Genomic DNA, 26,664 nt, shown 5'->3' with positions numbered 1-26,664 from the left:
GAGAACCCACCACGTTAGTGTAACGTATCTTGTGCATCACACTAATATGTGCTCTCATTTACCAAGTGAGATGAGTTACTTTTATGGCTCATTCAGTCATATCACACTGCAAGCTGCATTCATCAATCTTCAATTGAATTTTGCAAATGTTTAATGAAACATGTTTCCCTTTTATGCAGATATGCAATGGCAAGCCTTTCCATGTCTTCCAAAAGTAAAATTTAAGCTCTAAATTAAAGAAGATATTTCTAGTCAGAAACAAGCAAAAATGGTGACTGCAGAGTATCAGAAGCCCAAGGTACAGAAATTATGAGAAGTGTCGAATGATTTTAAGGAAAGAGTCGTATTTGAAAATGCAAGACTCTTTAGTGGAGGCCAAGCAAGTAAATATAGGTAGAATACTCTGCAAAATTATGCGAGTGAGGGGATGTCAAACAATGGGTCAGGAAATGCATTGTTTTTCTGCAAAACAAAAGCTGATTGCCATTACATAAGTCACTTTAGCATCATGATAAATTCACAAATAAACCAAAAAACAAGACACACAAAAATAAAAAAAAAACATTTAATGATATTCCAGCAGAACTTTTTGTTGGGCTAGTTGGTGCATATTACTGAAGTACTATAGCGCCAAACAGACGACACAAGAATAAGAGACACGGATATAAGCGCTCGTCCGTGTCTCTTCTTCTTGTGTCGTCTGTTTGGTGCTCTAGTACTTCAGCCATTTAATGATGCTCTTTCCACACGGATAAATAAAAACAAACACATCACATTTAATGTGGACATATCAGATGCCTTGTGAAACACTAAAGGAACAATTCAGTTTCGAGCTATGGCACTTGCCGCATAGATGTGGGGGGGCCTTGCACCAATAGTGATAGTTACCACTGCATTTAGAAATTGAAAGCATTCGTGCAGACAAGGATGATTCTTTATGTTTTCGGCTACCACTTCAAATGCCTCCACCAAGTGTTACAATGCTGCACGCAGCCATACTAAGGATCTCGCAGCAACACCTGCAGGTAAAAAGCAGAAGCAGTCAAAGTGCTGGTGTGTTCTGGACACTATGTTTGGAAACTTTTAGGCAAGAAGAGTGCAAGAAGCAGACATAACAACTGCATTTATTTCCATAATTCCCCATTTAAATGGCCTTTTCTTTTTGCTTAGACAATGCCTACGCCTAGCCACAGCAGCTCCCTCATACAGACTCCGCAAGCCAAGAGGCCGTGGAGGCAAATGCAGGTAAGAGGCAATAAGCAATAGCACTGGTATCGACATTCATCTAATTTCTTTTTATTTCGTTTAGGCAGCCAGCACACCTCGAACAGCCACCTTGACTGCGGGTGTGTCACCCTAGTCGCCAAGGAGATATTTGAGGGAAAGTGACAGGCAATGTGAACAGCCACTTTTCCATGTAAACAATACTCTTTCTCTTGGATGACTCCTACGCCTCGCCACGCCAGCACACTTGTGCACAAAGATGCCGCAGAGACACGTGCAGGTCAGAGGCAAGAAGCAGTGGCACTGGTGTCGACATTTACCCAATTTCTTTTTCTTACACTGAGGCAGCCAGCACACCTCGAACAGCCACCTTGACTGCGGGTGTGTTAGTAGATTCCTGTTGTACATATGCTCATAATAAACTTCAGTAAACTTGAACTTCATAATAAACTTGAAGGCAAATGGGACATTGATGCATTGTATTTTTGAACATTTATTGTACACATACAATATATGTTATACTTTGCAGTGCTATATACAGAGCGTATTTTGAAGCTTCCCCCGATATTTTGCACCTTTAATTACGTATGTGTTGTGTGGCCCTCAATGCAGTTCATGTTGTAGCAGCTGCTTTGTCTGTGTATCGCACATTGGCTTAAGCTCGTGATATCCACATACTTCTCTCACATATGCAAAATAAAGTTCTATGTAGTCCTCAGTGTTACAACAAAAAATGAAAGTAAACAATCCGATCGTGGAATTGTGTTTATTACAGTGGTTCCTACGACAGTTACTGACAAGTTGACAACTTGAACTGGTCAATCCGTTCATAGCCTCCTCTATTTTTCAAAAATAAAGGAGGCTATGATCTGTCATGGCAAGGAATTGTATGTATACATAAAAAAGGGTGTGTGTGTGTGTGTTTGGAGTGGGGGTATAGGATTAGGGCGGTACGAAAAAATGTACCAACACCGTGCTCTAGACCCATTCCGTTAAGGTACCGTAACAAAGCGTATTATGCATAAAGTTCATACGACCAACTCTGATATTACAGACGCCAGGCGACGCGAGCTACATTTGTCATGATGCATTCGCGACTGCACCGGATGCCCTCCACATTATTCTCGTTAATCGTGCTCACTGCGCCGAGGCAAAAGAAAGATTATGGGCGCAGGTGCCTTTAAAGTATCTCGACCTTGCGAGGCACGGCTGCGCGTGCCAGGGGAGCTGTCCGTGCGAACACTCCCTGGCACACACCTGCCTCGGCGGCCCCAACCTACGTACCGTTCTGCTTCGAGCTTTGACCCCCCCCACTGTCCCTCGGGTGCCCTGGAGTTCCTGCGCCGCCTGCTCTATTATCATCTCAGGTGCTCTCCTGAGACTTCCGTTTGTCGGTTACATGTGCCCTACAGCTGGATCATTACTTATAATAATAAAAACACCCGATCTATCGTCACGACGATAGATCGCGAAAGCGGTTTTCGCAACATACCGCGCCCGTGCGAAGAGAATTACGGAACGCCAACGAGGAATCTGACCACAGCTTCGAGCTCGTAACCTCGTCGAGTGACACTCCTGCAACAGGCGTGACCGATGAAAACCGCATACCGCCGGAAACTTGAACAGGATCATCCCTCGGTTGCATAACTGCCAGCTGTACGGCCAACGTGGACCACACCATCCCGCAACATAGAATAAAGAACCGACTTATAAAGCCCAAGCACTCGGCTGCACGCACACATCACAACACTACAAGCGAGACGCCATGCTGCTACGCTGCTACTGTTGCCGGATTAAAACTGACTACTGTCACCAAGTCTAGCAAGCGTCTCAGGAGCTGGCAACCTCGGCGCGTAGCAACATGGCGGCGCTCTTGAGGTTCCCGATTTTAATGCATGGACCTGAACATCGCCCCCGAGTGCTCCGTGGTCTCTGCGCATGCGTTAGCTGAGAGAAGGTGAGAAAGGAGGACAAATTGACTTTACCGGATGTGACGTCACATTGTTGTTTGTTTTTGCTTTTTTGAAATAACTACCCTCGAACTCAGACGCATGGCTTGCGTCTCGTTCGCGCGCGTACGTATGGCTGTGGTCCGCTTTTAGTTTTTGGCGAATGCCTCAAGTTGCGGACACTGCGGTGGGCCAGGGCTCGATGACATTTGTTGCCCAGCTGCTGGTGCTACCGCGACGTACTTGGAGCAACGGTAAGTGTTGTGCGATTACCCGTTCTCTTGCTGACACGTAAAAAACCGGTTGCGCATTCGAGCTGTGGTCGATGTGATCTCGAAATTCGAAGGAACACGAAACGGTTGTCGCAGGTCCCGTAGTGATCGCAGTATAATTTATTCGTTCGTGCCTTCAACACTGCAGTTCCTACGCGTTGCACCGATGTAAAAAAATTAACAAAAAAACAGCGACATCTTCCACGCGCCAGAAATGCATGCACTCAACTAGCGTGGATGTCGTCCTATGATGTTTATCGCGTTCTTAAGTCTATTTTTCTCCATCTCTATAGGATGACTACGCTATGCCCTTCTTATTTACCCATGCAGCGCATTGCTGCATTTAATTAACTTTCTCACTGCTGACCGCGGTATGGGCGTCAGAGGCTTTTATTCGTTGCAGTGAGATAACGAAAGCGTATTTCCTTCACTTAAAGCTTCTTAGTAGCCCCTTTGCGAGCCGTCGAGTTAAATCATACAATGCGTACGTTGTGAGCGAGCTGGTAAACGAACCCACTTTACTGCTGCTGCTACTATCGCTTTTACTGGAACTTTCAAAATTAAACATATATGAGTATGAATCGGCTCACCAAGCTTTATATGCACGTCCGTTGCTTTCGTTCATAGATCATGTGCGTAGCTTTGCAACTGTGACCGATATTTAAAAAACAGCAAGAAGGCAGATGACACAAGTAGTGTGTCTGCTTTAATTGTTGTCTGTGCTGTTTTTAGAATATCAACCAACTCCACGCACTCGTGCTGTTTACAGCTAAAACGTGTTTTTTCTTGTTGCATGAGGAGCATTTGCTTCTAATTGTGGCAGTAACGTTGTGAATTGTCCTCGGCCCAGATCGCTGACTGTGTGCAAATTTGTCTAATTTGTTTCACTTTACTGCTGTCTTTACAGCTTCTGCTTATTTCCTCTGCCTGCACCTTATATTTGTTGTGTTTATTGAGACCTGGCCTGTCTCTGCCTCGTTGAAGACAAATGGACACAAGTACTGGTCGCTGTTGGTTTGTTTGGTTTGCTCAGTCTGAGTGTGGTATGTATATGCATTTGCTAAAAGGGTATGCTGCTGCATCTAATGCAGGTACTGCTTATCTAAAGGTAGATTTAATTAGTAGTGGTTTGAGTGATGTATGACACCAGGGAGTTATTGTTCTAGAAAGGTGACAAAGCTGGTCCACAAATTTAAGGTATGGAGATGCTTAACCATGTAAGTGTTCTAAGTTGCCGTGAAGTATTACACACATTTAAAATTTCAGTTGCAAAAGACATAGTAGAAGAATCCAGAAGATTTGCTGCCAGATGTCTTGAGACAATACATTGTAGAGAAAGCATTATAGTGTGAGCTACCAATGATCGTCGTCAGCTCTAACCCATTTTTCTATATAGTCATTGTTGCTTCATAGTCTGTTGCCATCGTATGCTTGTTATAAACAAAAAATTGAGCTGCGTGACTCCCCTGATTTTTCTCGCTCATAAGCTACAAATGTTTTGATTTCGGCTGCCTTGGTTCCTCATGGTAGAAAACGAGTGTTTATTAGCCACTTGCCAGCTTCTAAGATCATGTACTTTGTAGTATGGGTGTTTTAAAGGATACTTAACATCTGCCATCATGACTGTGAGTGCTGCTGCCCAGCACTCTTAGGGCTATGCTTAGTACACATGCGCAGCTATTCAAGAAAATTGACATCGGGACAACTGCCATTTAAGCTCACTTGGTAGAGCATTGCAAGCACAAGGCAGAAAACGTGGGTTCAGCTTCGTTGTCTCTTGTGCAAAGCATTATCATGATCTGTCTCCTGGCTTCTTCGTACATCCAGTCAGATAGGCTCAATAATAGTAACGTGCCTGATGGTGGGTCGTTAGTCTGGGTCCTTAGTGCAGCAGCCCAATTCTTTACCCGTTAGGCTACAGATGCATGCATAGCGCGCCAGATTAATCTCACTGGTTCTCTCATAGTAACTGATTCTTTCAGATGTTATGTGACACAGAGTTTGGGATTCTCCCGTTTCAGCTCAGATGCAACATAAAGCAGACGTTGTGTCTATTTTGGTGAGAAGTTGTGTGTGCAGTTGTTTTGGTTTCTCTGTGTTGACGTATTGTGCTTTGTATTTCATGTGGTGTTAGGCATTACCTCAATTGCAGCTTCAATGCTGTGCCCATAAAAACAGTTGTAGGTAGGTGCTCAGGAGTAATGGGAAGCTCATTCTTCCTAATTCTCTCTTGCATACGGCAGGTAGTGCGTCCAGTTTAGTGCCACGCACCTGTGTGGGGCATTTCCTTGTTCTTATTCTGCTGATGTGTTGTACATAGGGGGAAAGTCAGCCCTCTACATCATGGTTGTCAGTGCCGCTGAATACAGTGCAGTCTCAGCCTCGCTGCCTTGAAATGTCATAAGAGGTGACATCTGGGCATAAAGTAGCATCTTGCTGTCCCTTGTCATTGGGCATAGCCAAGGTTGTGGTTGTGCAACCCAAGGATCCTGGAAAAGGAGCAAAAACATTTATTGAGCTCTAGAAAAATTTAATGAATTTCGCAGAGTCAGATGGTGTCTTCCATCTTTTTAGCAATAACCCTCTGCCTCTAGTCCAGGCCTCCGCTGGATGCCGCTGCCAGCTGGGCCCGTCGGATCAGCCCTAGTTGGATGTCCTGACAGTCGCTAGAGAGCATTCCTTTCCATTGCTCCGCAGTCAGGTTTGGTGCCGCGTTTGTTTTCTGGCAGGCCCACGTTATACGGTAGAGCGTGGGTGTTTCCTGGCACCATGGGCATTTGTCAGTGTACTGTGTGGGTTGTATTTTACTGAGTGTGTTTAAGTTCGTATATGCACCCGTCTGTAGCGGCCTCCAAGCTATGGAGTCCTCTCTAGTGAGAGAGCTATGCAGTGGGGGGTACCGCTTCCTGCTGCCCTTATAGTGGTTTAGGATAGCCGAGTATTCTCTGAGGACTGGCTCAGTTTCCTCGAGGTCATTGGTGGAGGGTGCTCGGTATGCTGTGTATTCTCGAGCTACCCTGTCAACCTCACGGTTGCCTTCCACGTCCGTGTGACCCGGCGCTCACACTATCGTGTGTCTAATTGGTTGTTCTTTTTCTGGGTTTTGTGTGTGGTGATCTTCAGAGCGAAGTATGTGGAGCGCTCTGTGACCTATTCTGCCTAACATGTAGTTTCGGCATGCTGTTTGGGAGTTGGTTAGTATTGTTAAAAACCACCTAGTCCGATAGCCCTCCGCTGCCGCTAGAGCGACGGCCGCTTCTTCAGCCTCGACTACCGTGCAGTCCCGTAGAGACGCGCTGACGATTTCTCGCATGTCCGAGTTTATGCATTTGTACATAGCCACCCACTTTTCAACATCGGCGCCATCGGTACCGCAGAAACTTCCAGGATCCTTATTTATAACCCCAACACAGTAGCGGCGGTGATAAATAAGGATCCTGGAACTTTCTGCGGTACCGATGGCGCCGATGTTGAAGAGGCGGTGGCTATGTACGAACGCATGAGTGGAATCAACAGATGGGACCCTACGCATATGCTAGTTAACCTGTTGTTCTACCTAAGAGGCATGGCAAAAGTGTGGTACGAAAACCACGAAGATGAGCTAACAAGCTGGGACCAACGCAAAGAGAAGTTGACAGAGTTGTTTGGCAAACCAGCCGGCCGTAAAATTGATGCAAAACAGGAACTGGCCTCCTGTGCCCAATCCCCCATGGAGTCCTGTCTCTTGTACATCCGGGACATACTGGCACTGTGTCGTAAGGCAAACCCAATCACAACATAACAGAAGCTGAGAAGGTCGGGCATGTGCTTAAGGGCATTGCTGACGACGCCTTTAATCTGCTCATGTGCAAAAGCTGCCCTACAGTTGATGTTATCTTTAAAGAGTGCTGAGAATTCCAGCAGGCCAAAAGCCGATGCATCTTGCAACCATTCACCAGACTTCCTAATACTGCTGCAATGCAGACGTGTGAAGATCAACCCACACAGCAGCATGCACCGCCATCGGAGGACGTGGTGTGAATCGTTGACATGAACTGGATGTGATGGCGCCTGCATTTCTGTTCGCGTATCCCTGATGCTACATTTTCAGTCCCCTTCTCACAAGCTATCATTCACCAGGAACTTGAAAACATTGGTTTATGTTCTGTCTGTGCTCTTGCCAACACCAGAGCTAACAAATACCCTTCTACTATTTTTGCTCCATCCCGACGCTTCTCTCCGTGTTATCGCAACCTGACTGAGTGGACAACTGCAGACGACCAGCCGATATGTTTCATCTGCCGCCGCATTGGTCATGTCGCCTGATACTGTCGCAGCTCGTCGCCCTTAACACTTCGCACGCCGACCAACCTGAGCCGTTTTGATGAAAATGTTTCGCCCACCGCTGAATCTAACAGCGCCAACTCTGCTAGGAACATGTGGTACAGTTGCTCACCATCGTCGCACGTACACCAGTCTCGTTCACCGCAAACATGTTGCCCATCTTCCTGTTAGCTGCAGCCATGTCGCCTTTGGTCCCCTGTGGCATTTGGCCACACCCGTTCGTAAAACTAAGAAATGCAGCCCTCGGAGGTGGTGCTGCATTGCCTAATGCTGCAGCAAATCCTCTGTCTATGCCCACAAGAATAAGTGTAATTGGCGTTAAAATAGACAGCATAGCTGTCCAAGCACTCATCAACAGTGGAGCCCACATATCTGTGATGAGTGCTAGCCCGTGTAGACGTTTAAAGAAGTTCCTCACCCCAGCAGCTGCCCGAGTGCTTCATATGACTGACGGTGGCATGCTGGTTGTTCTTGGAATGTGTACTGCAAGTATAGCTGGCCGTCCTAGTTCTGTTCTCTTTGCTGTGATCGTCTTCCCTCATAACGTTATCCTTGGATTTGACTTTTTATCCACTCATTCTGCTCTCATCGACTTAATGACCGGCGTTCTTCAGTTAGAACTGCCTCAACTAGCCGATGCTCCAAGCACCGCCTCCCCGCACTTGTGCTCACTTCACGATGTGCGTTTGTCACCCGATGCAGTTACTTACGTCACTTTGACCGCCCAGCCACAGGTTCCTGATGGTGAATATGTTCTTTGCCCCATCATCGATGTGCTTTGAACCAGTCACGGTTACTAATAATGACATCGTTTTACCGCTTCTGAATTTCAGCCTGTGCCCTGAAGTGATTCCAGCCAGCATTTTCTTGGACAGCGTTTCTAGTGGTTCTGAATTTGATGTTGAGAGTCTGCATTCTGAGAAGGGTTTATTAGTGCCAATTGCAGCTCCCAGCTCTGGTTCATTAACGGATGACTTTGCAAAAATGACTGCACTTAACCTCACCTCTACACAGGCCAGGGACATACGTCTCCTGCTTGAATCGTACAATGGCATGTTTGATTTCGGCTACAGGCCTTTAGGCCGAACATCTGTTGTTCACTACCGTATAAACACTGGAGACACAAATCCTATTTGTCGGCGTCCCTATCGTGCATCGCATGAACATCGAGTCATCCAACCAGAGGTGGGCAAAACGCTCCGCAAGGGGGTCATCGAGCCATCAGACAGCCCTTGGGCTTCGCCTGTCATCCGTGTGAAAAAAGAAAGATGGTGCCTGGCATTTTTGTGTTAATTATTGCCACTTAAATGGGATCACACGAAAAGATGTCTACTCACTACCATGCATCGATGACGCCTTGGACTGCTTGCACAGTGCTAAATACTTATCGTCCATCGATCTTCGATCCAGCTACTGGCAGATTTCAGTTGATGAAATGGTTGGAGAAGACAGCCGTCATCATGCCGGATGGCTTATATCAGTTCAAAGTCATGCCCTTTGGCCTATGCAATGCTCCAGCGACATTTGAACGTCTGATGGACTCTCTTCTGCGAGGCTACATATGGACCACCTGTCTTTGTTACCTTGACGAAGCTGTTGTTTTTTCTCCCATGTTCAGCAGCCGACTTACCCGACTCGCTGCCATTATTGCGGTCTTCTTAAAAGCAGACTTCCAACTGAATTCCACGAAGTGTCAATCTGGGCGTCGTCAGATTACAGTGTTGGCACACCTCATTGACGCATCCGGTGTTCAACCAGATTCGGAAAAAGTTCGTGCCATACGCAGTTTCCCTGTGCCACATTCTGCTTCTGACGTGCGCTGCTTCGTCGGCCTGTGTTCTTACTTTCGCCATTTCGTCAAAAACTTTGCCAACATTGCTCAGCCTTTAACAGATCTTCTAAAGGAGAACACGCCATTCTCACGGGGCCCGGAGCAGGCTCACGCTTTTGCCGGTCTCATCGGGTTTCTGACCACCCCTCCCATACTTGCCCACTTTGATCCATCTGCACTGACCGAAGTCCACACTGGTGCAAGCGGTCATGGCATCGGCGCTGTTCTCGATCAACAACACAAGGGTACCGAGTGCGTGATAGCTTATGCCTGCTGTCACCTGCCGAGAGAAATTACCCCATCACCAAGTGGAAGTGCTTCGCTTTAGTTTGGGCTATCGTCACGTTCCGGCCATATTTGTACGGCTGCACATTTTCGATCGTTACAGACCACCATGCACTCTGCCAGCTGTCTTCCCTCCGGGACCCGACAGGGCGGCTTGGTCGCTGGGCTTTGTGGCTCCAGGAATTTTCATTTATTGTCACTTACAAGACTGGATGCCTCCAAAAGGACACTGCCTGCCTCTCGTCACCCCGTGGATCCACTTAATCCTTCTACGCATGATCCGATGACCTGCGTGATGGCATTCACTGACATGACTGACATGCACGGCGAACAACAACGCGACGAGTCCTTACAGCCCATCATCGCCGGAATACAATCACTCCAGCAGCACTGACGGCACATGCCGCATGTTCGTGCCGCACAACGGCATCCTCTACCACAGCACTATCAACGCTGATGGCCCTGAGTTGCTCCTTGTCCCTCCTTGTCATCTGCAATCTGTTCTTGAACGTCACGATGCACCGACGGCGGGACACCTTGGAGTTTTGCGTACATACGATCACGTACGACACCGGTTCTTCTGGCTGGGTCTCTACTGCTTACTGCACTCTTATGTCGCAACTTGTGAATTGTGTCAGCACCGAGAGAAACCTCCCCGACCACCTTTCGGATGACTCCATCCAGTTGAAGTTCCTTCCGAACCGTTCTCTCGCTTAGGCCTTGACTTGCCTGGCACTTTTCCGACGACTAGAGTTAACAAGTCGATTGCCGTCGCTACTGATTACACGACACGCTACGCGATAACAAAGGTGTTGCCGACTATAGTTGTGCAACAGACGTCGTTGATTTTCTCCATCACTGTTGTGAATGTGACCAAGTTCTCGCGGCATTATATTGTAAATACAGTCTTTCTATACTTCCAACATCCCCATAACAGTATGCTTTGCCTCTGGCATGTTCATGATCACCGATGGCATACAAAATAGTGATGCAGACTAAGCTTCGCAAAGAATTAATGTTCCATCTCTTCCTTACAGGCTGCTGTGTTTCAACTAAATCTGCATTTCCTGTGTCCAGTGGTCTCGTTGCTCAATTAGTGCTTGCCTATTTCTGTTGCACTGCAACCCACTAATGTTAAAATGTGATACTTCTCCTCTTTTCCGTTGTCCTCCTGTCCTTTTACACTGCTGCAAACTTTTAGATTTCAATGCTCGAATGATTAATACAACAATTGATGCTACCATATTATGTGAAGACTGTCATGACGGCAATAATTTAGGTGGACCTGAAACTAAATGAAAAAAAAAAAGAAAACAGACGTGTGAGTAGGAATAACTTGTGACCAAACTGGCTCCATGCTAAACTTTGCCTCAAGGAAATTGGTCTTAAAAGTCTCAAACCCTTTTCGTGCTCTCGTGACTGTCTAATAGACAGTCACGGAAGTTGCACAAAAAGGAGTGCCTTTCTGTTGGGGAACTGTTTTTATCACGAGTATGCTATACAGCACCAGTTGTGCCATGAGCAGGCACAACTGCACATACAAGCTATAGCCTGAACTTTAAAATAATTTCAGATCTATTTGTGAACTTCCCAAGCCACTTCACAACTGCAAGCTGAATCTGATGTATGCTGTCTCAGGGTCATGACCTATATTTGGGGGAAGACTAAGAATGCAGCCTGTGACTGAAGTTTCAGTGTTTTGAGCCCACCATTTCGAAATGCTTTTTATGTGCACTCAGTAGGAGACAGTTCTCCAAGCTTCTTGATATGATTTTCAGTGATACTAGAAGCAAAGCTTATTAGTTGTATTATACTAAATTTTCATATTTTCTCTAATATACTGTGGTCGCGATAACACCACACTGCTTAAAAGGCATTGAGAATAAAAAAGCTACTTATTTGCCCTAGTATAATGTAGAAATCGGCATTCTGCAGTCTGAAAAGTGAAAACAAAAACATTATCGTTGCAACATTCACAGCCACTTTAGCTGCTCATAAAATCATTGATGTACATGTAAAGAGCCTCTATGTTGTGTCTGTTAAAAACATGCTCCATCATGCTGCAGCATTATGCACATTAGCTTTGTGTAGAAGCCACAGCTGTTGCAATGTGCTGCACCGCAATGCACCTTGGTTATGTGGAAAAGCTACCATTGTTGCTATGCTCTTTACTGTTATACACGTCAACCTTGTGGCAAAGCCACTGCACTTGCAATGTGCTGCACCTCAAAACGTTTCAGGTATGTGGGAATGCACACTTGCATGCGCTAGATCTGGGCATTTTTATGCAAATAATTATTTTTTCATACCAAGCACTTTGCAGTAGGCAATTTTACGTCCCGACTCGTTTCGGTCTTCTGCATTGAAAACAAAAATATGTTACAGTGACCCCGAACCTGTTTCCCAGCATAACAACCTGACACTCTAGCCATTTGACCACTGTCGTGCACATACTTCTTGCTCCCCAATGCATTGCTGTGTGTATGGGATAGTGGCACATGTATAACAGTGCATAATACATGTCAGAGCATGTGTGCATATACAAGTTGCTTATCAAACTGTGAGCATGTCAGTCTCTCCCATTCTTCCTTTGTAGCTGGACTTCGAGGTGCTTTGTTAGAATGCACCACCTTCGGGATTCGCTCACATTTCCAAGTCCCCCTCACTGTAGCAGCTAGCACAACATGGACACTGTACCTTTATGCTGTAATGTTTCTTCACTGGAGTACAAAAAGGAATTGTGTAGATCCAACATACATGTTAAAAGTGGTTAATGAGAATCTATGAAACATTCATATTTAATGCATTGTTGCAATCCAAATGATGGAAAGCGTATTTGCGTTGGCAAGCTAGCAGTAGCAGATGTCACAGGCATGTTATGCAGGGAAGCCACCTTATCACCTATAGCTGTTCTCTGTGCAGTGAGGATGAAGGTGACATGTGCTTGTTTAGTGAAGAACGTTGACAAGAGGTGTATGCACAGAGACATATGACACTTATCTTAATACTACATGTAAGGCTTGTATACTTGTGTCGCAGGGACACATACCCATTCTATGAGATGGGCCTAGAATAGGCATGTGCCCATTTGCGCATACTGCATAAGCCAAGTTTTCCACTCGTCAAAACAGCTGCCACCACAGTGTTAGGAAAGAGGCAAAGAAACCATGCCTTTGCATTCATACTCTCCTCACAAAGCTTGTGTCATATATGCAATCACTCGCCATACACAAATACATTGGTCAACACTGCAATGTTTGGAAGAACCCAAACCAACGCTACATAGCCATTTACCTGCAACATAAATCCCAACTGTGTCTGGAATCTACATAATGTTTCTTAATTTTTCAGGCATTTGGTGGTAGAGGCCAGCGCATTAGACAGAAATCCTTCTTGACTGCAGCAATGTTCAGAATGTAGTATGAGGTACTCTGTCTAGCTGGAAGTTGAAGATAGAAGTTATATTAGTAGTTAAAATATAGTAGCTAGTATTGAAACTACACATGCAATCAAGGCTGAGCCACATGCGAACACGGAAGAGCAGACACACACAGTGGTCACTTGAGCTGGCATTGTGTAGCTTTACCAACAAGCCCAGCTGGACACTGAAGTAAGGCATGTTGTTGGGCTAGTCAGCTTGTAGCTTCAGCAAAATTTTAAACTGTGTGAGGAAGACAGGACATGAACAAAAGCATAGATGCATGCGCAAAGTATAGACTTCCGACTGGCTTTGTTTGGTGAAGGCAGAGAGTTTATAAGGTTCTTCAAAATGGCAAAACAAAAAACATTCGCAAAGAAATTGTGCAAGAGGCAGATATGAAAAATAGCAAGGCCACCTGTGCATTAAGAGTGCAGTAGAGTCCCAAGGTGCCCATCTAAGAATTCTATTTCTTTCCTTGATAGGTATCAAGAAGGTGAGCTAACTTAGTTGTCACAAATTTTAGCGATGTGGAATGCTTTGATGACTTCTCTTTCTGCTTTTGAGCTTGCCTTCGAAAGGAATTTATTCTGTTCCAGATGAGGCAGGCAGCTTTTGCTGTCGCAGCTCCTGCACTGCAAGAGGAGATTCTCAAGGAAAGAATTACTCAGATGGGCACATTAAGACTCTCCTGCACTCTTAATGCATACATGGCCATGATATTTTTCATCACTGCCTCATGCACAAATTATTCGCAATTGCTCCTTGTTTTGCTAATTTGAAGTACCTTATATATTCTCTGCTTTCACGAAATAAAACCAGTTGGAAGCCTGTGCTTTGTGTGCGCCTATGTTTCAGTTCATGTCCTGTCTTCCTTGCGGAGTTTAAAATTTTGCCTAACCAGCTGTATAGCTTGTGTATACAATGAGTAATTAATATTATGATGACTGCAGCACAGCAATGGTCTAGTGGCATAGTGTCGACATAGTGTAGAGATCGTACTAAGTAAAAAATCTGGAAATGCCATAAATTGTGAAATCAACCCTTATCCCTTGGTTTCCTACAGCTGCAGAGCACTTGACCACTGCAGCAGTCAGGCATGCTGTATATTGACACGTGTACTTCTTTATCGGGCGACCACTTCTCGCCACCTAACAAATGTAATCGCGCTGCGCAGGACATGCCTGCATGTAAAAGAAGTTTCTGGAAGTTATCGATGGGTTCCATCCACTGTCTTTCACTGCAACTTGTGTTATCTAAATGCATGTGTGCGTGACGTGAATAATGTGAAACTTTGTGAAAGGCACGCGGGTCCCAGCGATTGCTCTGGAACATTCGACGACAGATGTATAAAAGCCGACGCGCTTGACCCGCTCATCAGATTTTCGACGACCGCCGATCGTGTTCGCCGCTGCCATCCTTCTTTGAGTGTAGCCTGTTTTTGAGGGCACAAGTTCGCCCAATAAAACGCTCGTTTCATTAATCACAGTTTTGCTGCCCACGTGACAATATTGGGGAGTGCCAGGAATTGAGAGATCGAGACAGACCGCCACTAGAAGTTCCCTGGGCCAGGTGACAACTCAAATGCATCCAAATATTTCTATATTTCACTATATAAACTTTTGTAGAATGAGGAACTTTTCAAGGGTGCAGTTGTTTCACACAAAAGAAAACTATTACTAAATAGTGACCAGTTTCTTTTGTTTTGTAAGCCAGATTGCATGTATTTGACATTGCTTACTCTTACTTATTCTCGCTGTCCGATACAAGCATATGCCTTCACATGTTTTCAAACAATGTGTGGAGCCATGTTTTTGGTGGAATAAAATTGGTCCCAATACAGAGCTTCGTGGCACACCAGATCTTACTAGCAATCACGGAGAAGAAAATTCATTAGTAGTTACAAATTGGTTCGCGTTAGTTAAAAATTTACTAATCCAATTCGTAGTCCTGTCAATTCGAAGTTTACTGTCTTTTGTGTATTGGACCAAGCTGATGACCCCTGGCCTGGGCGGGCCCTGGCACTTTACCTAGTGGTGGCCTTTGAAAATAGCAGTGTGGCACCAGTGGTTGCATCAGGATCTAGGCTCATGAAGATAGACAGCAACGTGCACAGGGCAAGGAGTTTGGTGGCCTGGTACTCGTCACAGTTGTGGAGAACACTATAGTTTTTGCGAGTCCTAGCCCCTACCAAGGGTACCAGTCTGTGCACTGTGTATATATATATATATATAGGATGTGCAGGATTGCTCGTTGGCAGCACGTGATCATGCGGCAGCTGACGGGCCTTCTATGTGTTTTGCCCTGGTAGTGCGGTCGTCTTTGTGATTCTAGAGCTGTGCTGGCATTGTGCAAGAACAGGATCTAACGGCATGGTGCAGAATTGCAGAGTGGGGGTGCTCCATTCTATTCCCACTCCATTCCTTCAGAGTTGTTATGCGATTCCAGTCCTTATAACTTGTCAGAATTCTGACAGTTGGACCAGTCCCACTGTTTGAGTGGTCAAACTAATCTACTCCAATCCTCCAATTACAGTAAATAAAACGCTTCCCGTATAATTACTTACTACTTGCGCCCCGATACAGCGATAGCGTAGAGGTAGAGCATCCGCCTCACGTGCAGAAGGACTGTGGTTCAAATCCAGTTGCCAGCATACTTTGCCCCGGCTGACCTTCCACATATGCCCCCATGGGTAATGTCCAAAATACCGGTACGTCTATCTATTCCCGGAATTTCTAAAAAATCGCGAATACCTACCGTCGGCCTCAGACATTTAACACTTGAATATATGTCGAAAGAATATGACACCTCGGTGAGCGTGTATACAGACGGCTCGGTCTCGTCGTATGCGTCTGGTGCGGCTTTTGTCGTGCCTGCGCATCAAGTCATTCGACGGTTTCGTCTGCATAACAAGACAACTACAACATCTACGGAATTAGTGGCAATAAGAGAGGCCGTTCAATATATTGCACGACAGCCTCCTCAAATATGGACAGTTTTCAGTGACGCAAAATCGGCTCTTCAACTACTTAGAGTGGTGTTGAAAGAAAGCGCTTACAGAGTGTTGGCTCTTCAAACTGCCGAGCTCTACACTTTAGCGCAAGAAAACGACCACCAGATCACATTTCAGTGGATTCCTAGTCGCTGCGGTATACAGGGCAACGAACTGGCCGACGACGAAGCGAAGAAAGCACTCGAAGAACGAGAGTCACTGCTTTCAATTCCTTTTTCAAGAGCGGACGCCAACTGTCTCCTCTCCAGTGTCATCCGAAAATTGACAGCAAAGCACTGGGACAGTCCGGATAATCGCCACAGACGACTTCAGAGATTGGACCCCACCATGAATTTTAGGCTACCACCGAAAATTCAACGAAGCTGTGCCAGTCTTCTGCACAGACTAAGGCTGGGGGTAGCGTTTACGCGCGGATACGTGCACCTCATGCGACGCACCGAGTCTCCACACTGTGAGGTGTGCAATGTGACTGAGACTATAGGTCATGTGCTTTGTGACTGCCCTAAGTTTGTGGAAGAGCGTGATAGGTTGGTCAAGGACCTTACGCGTCTCGACAGCGCACCGTTGTCGGAGGACGTTATTTTAGGCCCTTGGCCAGACGCTCAGTCGAGTTTCAAGGCGATCAAGGCATTACTGAACTTTTTAAAAATTACGGGCCTGGATTGCAGACTTTGAGCATGCCAAATTGCTTGCCATATGTTCTACATCTTCCTTCTATCGTCATCGTCACCCATCATGCACCTCTTTCTTCCCTCTTTCTTTCCCTCTTCCCCTTCCCCCAATGCCGAGTAGCTGGCTAGAGGAATATACCTCAGGCCGACCTCTCGGCATTTCGTGTCATTAAACTTCTTTCTCTCTCTCTCCAGGTGCCACACAATTTTCCACCAGATAAAAAAAATCCACGTTGATACAGTTGTATAAACAGGCCTGGTGGCCTGACCCCAGTGACCAGAACTGGTAATGCACTCCCTTACCAGAGCAGGATTGGCCACAACCTCCTATATGAATAGAACAATCAAACCCCGGCCCTCGGTCCCCAGCAGCTGCGAAGCAACTGACCACAGCGGCGGTCAGACCTGTGACGCCGCAGAGGGTGCTAATAATCTCTGGATCCGGACAGGCCACCATTGGAATCTGAACCTGGCAACGTTTAACGCTAAAACGTTCTCTAGTGAGGCGAGTCTAGCAGTGCTATTGGAGGAATTAGCGGGCATTAAACGGGATATAATAGAGCTATGTGAGGTTGGGAGGACAAATGAAGCATATACAGCGCTAAAAAGCAGGCACATCCTGTGCCACCGGGGCTTAGCGGAGAGACGAGAACCAGGAGTTGGATTCCTGATTAACAAGGATATAGCTGGTAACATACAGGAATTGTATAGCATTAACGAGAGGGTAGCAGGTCTTGTTGTAAAACTTAAGAAGAGGTACAAATTGAAGGCTGTACATGTCTAGCCGCCTACATCCAGTGACCAGCAAGTCGAAAGCTTCTATGAAGACGTGGAATCGGCGATGGATAAAGTCAAAACAAGATACCTTTCTCCAGCCTGCTTCTTGCCTACCCTGGCATTGAAGTCGCCCATCAGTATAGTAGAGTTTGCAGAATGGAATAATTTGCAGACAATGAATACCTTCTTCCGCAAGTGGGATAACCGAAAGTGGACTTGGAGGAGCCCGAATGGCGAGACTAGAAATGAAGTAGACCTCATACCCTGCGCTAACCCTGGCATCATACAAGATGTGGACGTGCTCGGCAAGGTGCGCTACAGTGACCATAGGATGGTAATATCTCGAATTAGCCTAGACTAAAGGAGGGAATGGAAAAAACTGGTACATAAGAAGCCGATCAATGAGTTAGCGGTAAGAGGGAAAGTAGAGGAATTTCGGATCAGGCTGCGGAAGAGGTATTGGGCTTTAACTCAGGAAGAGACCCTCAGTGTTGAAGCAATGAACGAAAATCTTATGGGCATCATTAAGGAGTGTGCAATAGAAGTCGGTTGTAACTTCGTTAGACAGGATACCGGTAAGTTATCGCAGGAGATGAAAGACCTAATTAAGAAACCAACCCTTATACATAGCTTTCATTGATTACGAGAAAGCGTTTGATTGAGTAAAAACCTCAGCAGTCATTATGTAATCGGGGTGTAGACGAGCCTTATGTGAAAATACTGCAAGATATCTACAGCGGCTCCACAGCCACCGTAGTCCTCCATAAAGAAAGCAACAAAATCCCAATAAAGAAGGGCGTCAGGCAGGGAGATACGAACTCTCCTATGCTATTGACGGCGTGTCTACAGGAGGTATTCAGAGACCTGGATTGGGAAGAATTGGGGATAAGAGTTAATGGAGAATACCTTAGTAACTTGCGATTCGCTGATGATATTGCCTTGCTTAGTAACTCAGAGGACCAATTGCAATGCATGCTAACTGACCTGGAGAGGCAAAGCAGAATGTTGGGTCTAAAAATTAGTCTGCAGAAAACTAAAATAATGTTTAACAGTCTCGGAAGAGAACAGCAGTTTACGATAGGTAGTGAGGCACTGGAAGTGGTAAGGGGAATACATCTACTTAGGGCAGGTAGTGACTGCGGATCCGGATCATGAGACTGAAATAATTTGAAGAATAAGAATGGGCTGGGGTGCGTTTGGCAGGCATTCTCGGATCATGAACAGCAGGTTGCCATTATCCCTCAAGAGGAAAGTGTGAAACAGCTGTGTCTTACTAGTACTCACGTACAGGGCAGAAACCTGGAGGCTTACGAAACGGGTTCTACTTAAATTGAAGACAGCGCAACGAGCTATGGAAAGAAGAAGAATGATGGGTGTAACATTAAGGGGATAAGATGAGAACAGATTGGGTGAGGGAACAAACGCGAGTTAATGATATCTTAGTTGAAATCAAGAAAAATGGGCAGGGCACGTAATGAGGAGGGAAGATAATCGATGGTCATTAAGGTTTATGGACTGGATTCCAAGAGAGGGGAAGCGTAGCAGGGGGCGGCAGCAAGTTAGGTGGGCGGATGAGATTAATAAGTTTGCAGGGACAACATGGCCACAATTAGGACATGACCGGGGTAGTTGCTGTTTACGCAAGCATTTTGCAAATGCGGCTCACTTTTAAGCACCCCTCCTTATGTCTAAAAAAACAGAAATAAACATTCAGTATACTTTTTCAACTTTTACTAAGCTTATCATATAGCTCAGTGTTAACATACAGTAATCACAGGTGAGGTTACAAAAAGCAGTAATAATTGACAGTAAACACTGCTTGGATGGTGAAAAACATGGGAATCAGGTCATTTTATTTTTGACAACAACCTTTTTTGGCATAGGAGGCTCAGGAAATGGTGATGTAGCAACACTGTAAAGACTGAATAAGATAGATGTGGAATGCCTTGATGACTTCTCTTTCTGTTTTCTTTATTTTGTCTTCGAAAGGAATTTATTCTGTTCAAGATAAGGGAGGCAGCTTTTGCATCTGCAACAGAACATCGGTGGATGTTGTGTGAAGCACTTTTTCTTTGCTTTTTCACTACCTGAGTAAGGTAACTTTCTGTGTGCTTCATCGCGCGATTTCTACAGTCAACTTCCATTAATTCTACCTTGACGAGACTGACGGGTCGAATTAAGATGCAAAAACCTGCTGAAACACCGTTGATTCATTTGGCAGTATGTGCTTGCGCACTTTGCCTCTGAAACGAACATGCATCAACTTTCTATTTGTCCAAAGTATAAAACTAAAGTAGAAATGACAACTCCAAACCAAAGTGGAAACCTACGCATACCTGATTTTTTAGTATGCCAGCCAACTTTCTAAAGTCAGCTTCGCTGTATTACAGCCATGATAAGCGGTAAAGCATATACTGAAAAGATTTCGCGCCAAAGAACAACACACACAAGAAAGACGACGACACCATGGGCGCCTGTGGTGTCGTCTTTCATGTGTGTGTTGATTTTCGGCACAAGATCATTTCAGTATGCAAGATCACCAACTAGCCCAGCAGTTAACTCTTCTAACGTGAAGCATATGAATGCTACAAACATGGTTTTAGTTTCGCACTTGATTGTACAGCTAGGCAATTTTCGGCTCAATGTCCTTGGAAAACAAAAACTGTTCGTTAGAATCAGATACGTACTACAATCAGACATTGTCAGCTACCGTTACAGCTTAAAAATCTTTCTCAGCTGGGTCAAAAATAAGCATTTCAGGCAGGAGATAGCGTTTGTATAACACATTCACTGTCCCCTAAGCTCTGCTCAGGCAGACGTTGCCACTAAAAGGGATCGTTATTGGGGTCTGGTCAAGTTCGCATTATATGGCGAATGCCAGTTTTAGGATCAAAATACTGAATGTTTAGGCCCATAGAAATGCATGGGCACCGGCCAGGACCGAATTAACTGAAAAATGAAATTATTGAGTCGGATTATTGGAAGTTTACTGTACACCCTTTCCTGTTCTACAAGGACTTGTCATTTTAATATGTAGTTTTCTTCTATCAGTGTGGCAATGGTGCTAAATTTAGCATTTGAAATCATCCATCGTTCCAAGGACAAGTTGCATAGTAGGGGCACATTTTGAGACTTGAAACATTTGCACATATAAAGGCAGGACACATTAACAGCTGTCCACTTAACATAAGTTGGCTGTATTATCTGCATAGTATGTGGTTGCTTTTTTGGAATGTGGTCATTCTGTAAAAGAAAGTTTTATTTGTTTCAAATAAATTGCTAAACTATTGTTTGTGTGTTTTCCTGTGCTCTCTGTGCTGATTGCGCTTTTGAAAGTGCAGTGAGCGACTGCAGACTGAAATGCACAAGGGTTCACTTCATCATGTCAGGAAGGATTTTTTGGCTTGACCAAGGAGCCTTAACCCCTACCACGCATACACACTTTTTTGTATAAACACATCAAATGAAAGAGAGTGACGTCATCTATTTTAAAGCCTGGCAATGTTAGACAGAGTGAAGTACAAATACCATTTGCTTTTAAGAGGAAGCTTTAGCTCCGACGCGGCCTATTCAAATACATGTAAAACGCAAAAATGTTTTTCTGAGACTACACCTGGACTGATTTTAATGAAATTTGTTGCATTTGAGAAAGAAAGTTAAATTCTAGTGACTGTTGGAAGTGGAATTTCGATTTAGGGCCTGAATTTTGTTAAAAAGATTTTCAAATATTCGACCGTTTGAAAAAAAATAGAAGCACGTTTACAAATTCATAGGTCTGCATCAAGAACAGACATCGCGGTTCGGTAAACAGCATACATTAGATCATTCAAAGCGGACAAATTCGATAGGTCATTTTACATCTTACGTGAATTTGTTACGTTGGTTACAAGGGTTCTGCAAAAGTTGTATTTCCATATTACTAAAATTTTTTATATTCATGTGTACATCAATTTTGTCCGCTTTAGATGTACTATTAGATGCAATTCACAGAATTGTATTATCCTTCATCATTGTCAGTTAGAGTTGTAAACTTGATAGCTTCGTATCTTGGAAATTTTCAATTTCTGCCAATATTTAATAAAAAATTAATGACCTATATCGAAAATTCGGAACCAACATTCACTAGATTTCAAGCTTTTCTTTTAAATGCAACAAACCTCATCAAATTCGTTGCAGTGGTTGCCGAGAAAAATCAATTCTCCTTTTACATGTATTTAGATAGGAGCACCTGAGCTAAAGCTTCCTCTTAAGTATTGCTGCTAAAACCTCATGTTTGTGTATAGTATGCACATGCAGTGCTGGCTATGCCGTGGTTGAGCCCCGAAACAGCTTTCTCCACGCTGCTTGCTATAGCATTGCTGTGTTCTGCAAACTGAGGGCAAAACTATAAATATCTAGAAGTTCAGCAGCGCAATTGACAGCTATTTCCGTATGTTTGATGCACTCCTGGCCAGGGACTTTTCGTCCTGTAGGCAAAATAGATGGCCGCCTTGGACGCTGTTTTGGAAAAAGTGCAGCATACCTCGAAAGCTTCCTCAGAATGCTTCACCAGCAGGTTCTGACAGCGAGTGAAGTGGGGCACAATAATCTGACTTTACATGGTGCGGCACAATACCTTAAAATGCTGCTGCTTCTGGCTTCCATTTACTATGACATGCTGGTGCACCTCAACATGGAGCAACCCCATTTTACTAAAATTCTGAATTCTTCTACCAACATGGTGTGGTGTGGCTATCTATGATCACTGTATAAAACCAGGGCAAAAAGCATGTCTAGAAAGTACAAAAGCTGGTATAACTGTAATGAATGACCTGCAGTCATCCAAAATGTGTAAAATCGCAAGAATTGGTCAAGCTCAAACACTGCAGAGTTTAACTAGTCCTGGCATAATTTTTTTTCTTATGCATGTGTAGCTGTCATTCAGTCAATTACACTACGAAACTTCAAATTCCTTCTATGTGCAAGAAATATATCCTTATTGCAAACATTTAAACATGTGCCAAAGGCAGTGTGGCCCCATAACCTGGTGACAACATTGCATGGTAGGTCACAAACAAATGATGCATGCTGCAGTTCATAAGTAAGCCACGCCATTATTAGGTCATTGAAAACTGAGCATGTTAGGTCCACTATGCAGCACAACATTGGTCTTTTCTTTCTGTCTTGGTGCACACTGTGGAGTGGGTGCATGTTAAAAACCTCAGGCGATTAAAGTTAAGCCGGAGTCCGCAACTATGGCATGCCTCGTAATCGTATCGTGGTTGTGACTTATAGAACACTAGAATTAAATTAATTTTAATTTAGATGTTTGAGAAGAGTCATAAGAAAATTTATTTAGTGAAGCAAGTCTTAGCACACATTAAGAATCCCTCAAAGCACACGCAGCTTTCAGTGGCATGGTATGGTCATAAAAGTTGCCATGTAGAACCAGATTAATATAAAAAAGTCCAGTCCAAAAGTTTAATGTCAGTGCTCCTTTACATGTAAGCATGAGGGACACATCTTTAAAGGCATCATCTAAATCCTGTGTAAGTATATATTGGTGAATATCAAATGGCCCTACATCTAAGGAAGTTATAGGGTGTTATAACAGGAAGCCACAAGATTTTTGGTATGCACTCTTCCTATAGAGACAATATAGGGCAGCAGCAAAATAGTTGGGCCTTGTGAAGAATTCATTCAAGATCTTTGCCAATTTGGCAGGTTCACTATTACTAGAGATAATGAAGGCCAATCACCTTGAAATGCTTGCCCAAACTTCATCAGCATTGCATCACTTATTTCAAATAACTTTCTTTTTGTCATTTTGCCAGATTAAAGTTCTCGAAAACCTGCTTGGCTGGTTTCAAGAACTTTTTGAGAACGGTTTGGTTCCATTCGAATGCAGCATTGTCAGTCTTTAGTGAACTAGACCCATCTTTACTGATATGCAATCAAGTAGATCGAAGCAGATGCTGTCAAAGTGCATGTGACAGATTGTTAGGAGTGGGCATTCCTGGGTGATGTTGCCAAAAAGGGAGTTGTGAGCTTAATGCACATAGCAGCTGTAGCATATGAAAACCAGCACATTACTAATTTTTTAGATACCGCAGGGCTTGCACTGATGCTGGTCATAGTCTACTATAATTTCCACCATATATGGCCCTTGTAATCACAAGTTTTTATTGTCCTACAATATATTCCCTCTGTGTACAATCAACATCTCTGCCAAGGACAACAGAAACAATACGATTGGAAAATGCAGAATTCTCCATCTGCGGAGGTGACTGGCTGATTGCCGTATAAGATGCTTTGTGAGCTGGCATTGATGTCTAAATCTCAACTCATCGGCAAGCGTGCAAAATAGGCTTTGGGATACTTTTACCACAAGCAGAGACTAGAATGACTGTTGCCTGTGACATATGGCACATACCCATGACGAGGGATCAGCTAGGATTCCCCATGAATACAACATCAAATAGCTTTATATTCCCACTAACTTGATAGTACATAATACTGATATGTAACAAAAATAAACAACAAAGTAACTGAAAAACGAACAGGTCTACTACGATTGAGCCACAAAGGGATTAAGATGGAAACATTTGTGTTAATAGTATGAAAAATATGTGCCTAAGATGTCATCTTCCCAGCAGCAACAACATGATCATGCACAAACTAGCATTACTCTTCAGGTGCACTCCAGGCTGCTCACACCATTTTCTACAAGATTTGAAGCCCAACAGGCAGAAGGGGTCACAATTTGGCCAGTCAGAAGGGCAATGCGCTAAATACAAAAAAAAACCTACAGGCCCACTATGCAATGCTTTTGCCAAACTTTCCCAACCTTCAATGTGTGCAAGTCCACAATGACCAGGAAAAGAAGTAAACAAATTCCTTAAAGATGGAATGAAAAAGAAATGTTGCGACAATTAAGAAATGAATTCTTTGTACTTTCTAGTGGCACACGGATAGACAGCCGGTGGGCACAATTTGAATTTGAACTCATGGCAGTGCTGCAGGGGCAAATACCACACTCATACTTCTGAAAAGCGTTGGTTACAATGCTGATTTGGAAGGGAAACATTGCAAATACTTCTTCAGAAGTCCAAGCATCTGACCAGTAAGTTGTTGAGCATGACTAGGGGAAATATCAATTTCACAAATAGCACCATTTCAAATAAACTGGCCCACTGCATTACTATTTTTCTAAAAGCCTCTGTGCGCGTTAATACAACCTCAACCTGAGGCAGCTTAAATCTAGGTCCCATGGAATAAAAAAATACAGCGGCGAGTATAACACTTAAATTTGCTCTTGCGAACATGAGCGAAAACTTCAATTTGAAAAGGTTTGCTCGAAAGGAAAACTCACGGCTGTAACTCTGCTGCTCGTCGCCAGTTGTGTTAATAATAGTAATAAAAAAACATCTGCACGATGAATAGACACTTCGATATTTGAAGCAGCTCGTTAGTGGATATCAAGGAATGTGCACTGGAAAAGAGCGAAACATGTAACCGACTGACTGACGGAAGTAAGGCTCACAGGATAAGTTTTCTCTGCCTACACCGATAATGCAGAACGTATTGTGCAATTCAATCGCCCGTAATGCGCAGCACCGCACTCGATTGAAGTCGCCATCGCAGCGACGCGCCATTTATTTCAGGACCACGAAAAACAAGGTATTCACTTAAGTTCAGCGGCGGTTTACCTGTCGGCAAGCCCCTGACTCGCATATGACGAAAGCAAATCTCACGGAGTCCAAGCCCACGATTGCTCAAGTCAAACTGCGCTCGCACGAATATCGCGCACGTTAACGCTTTCGACACGTACAAAAGCGCGCCAAGCGCGCGCACAACGTCTTGCAGCCGACACGACGGCAATGGCTAATCTACGTTCGAGAGTAGCTTTTTCAAAAAAGTAAAAACAAGCAACAATGTGACGTCACATCCTACAAGAAAGAGTTGTTCTCCTCTCTTACCTTCTTTCAGCTCACGCATGCGTAGCGACCGCGGAGCCCTCGGGGGCGATGTTCAGGTTGCATGGGCCCTATGGGTAGCTTGTCCTCTAGAGTCAGTATAGTAACTCTATGGTTGGCGGTACTTAGCTTGGTCGGCGGTGGCGCGTGGATGTAGGGCATAGAGTTTCTAAAAATACCCTAGAGGGAAATGTGGCGCTAGTGTCTACGGGGGTTCTCATGAGCGTCGCCTCAACCTACATGGGAATGATGGAAAGTACAGGCTTCGGATTGACTTCGGTCTTTAGACTAGTGGCGTTTGCTTCTGGCGCAGTAAACAACGCTATACTCAAATATTATCGCGTAAAATCTAATTCTATTTCCGCAGTATGTTATATGATGCACAACAAGCTACATAAACTTTGCATGACGTTGAGATGGAAGCTAGGTTTACTATGGTTTGTCAGCAGGACACGCCAGGGTATGCATACTTGTGCGATTCTGTTCCCAATTTAACGCCAAAGAATAATTATTTATTCATTTTTGCAACAGCAAAACAACCGTGCATGTACTTATATAAAAATACTCATCAAGTATTTCTGGAAATAAAAATGTTGTATTGTGACAAAGCGTTGCGCCCTTGAGAGGAATTCTACAAGTGTCGTCTGCTACGACGCCTGCTCGCTGCAAACGCGAGACTTTTCTCGCAGACGACAGGCACTTGCGAACTCTCTCGCTCTTTCGAAAGGTTGCGTCGGCTGTCACAATTGCTGAACGCCTTCATGTAATTTTAAACACATCTGCTGCCGTGCTACGCAGGACGCTAGTGGCCTCCTACGAGTATGCTTCATCATATCTTATATTGGCGTACCGCTTCCGAAGCGTTACAGCGTGGCTTTGCGGGTACCCATTGTGCGACACTAGACTACAGCTAGGAAGCAGCTATCTTTCCTACCACAAGTAAGTT

The 26,664-nt window shown here is 44.5% G+C and overlaps 2 long non-coding RNA genes across 3 annotated transcripts; both read left to right on the top strand.

The window, feature by feature from the left end:
- The first annotated feature begins 727 nt into the window (after window positions 1–727).
- LOC139052364 (uncharacterized) lies at window positions 728–1,691 on the top strand. The gene is made up of 2 exons (XR_011509867.1): window positions 728–1,245; window positions 1,310–1,691. It is a non-coding gene; the product is annotated as an uncharacterized lncRNA (long non-coding RNA).
- Window positions 1,692–3,141: 1,450 nt separating this feature from the next.
- LOC139052404 (uncharacterized) lies at window positions 3,142–25,777 on the top strand. 2 transcript variants are annotated; one of them, XR_011509894.1, is made up of 3 exons: window positions 3,142–3,427; window positions 4,353–4,488; window positions 25,732–25,777. It is a non-coding gene; the product is annotated as an uncharacterized lncRNA (long non-coding RNA). The 2 variants fall into 2 exon arrangements; XR_011509893.1 differs by lacking the exon at window positions 25,732–25,777 and adding an exon at window positions 13,902–21,052.
- Window positions 25,778–26,664: the final 887 nt, after the last annotated feature.

Source organism: Dermacentor albipictus, unplaced genomic scaffold (assembly GCF_038994185.2).
Source record: "Dermacentor albipictus isolate Rhodes 1998 colony unplaced genomic scaffold, USDA_Dalb.pri_finalv2 scaffold_22, whole genome shotgun sequence".
NCBI classification, from domain to species: Eukaryota; Metazoa; Arthropoda; class Arachnida; order Ixodida; family Ixodidae; genus Dermacentor; species Dermacentor albipictus.
This window is presented reverse-complemented; position numbering and strand designations above follow the sequence as displayed.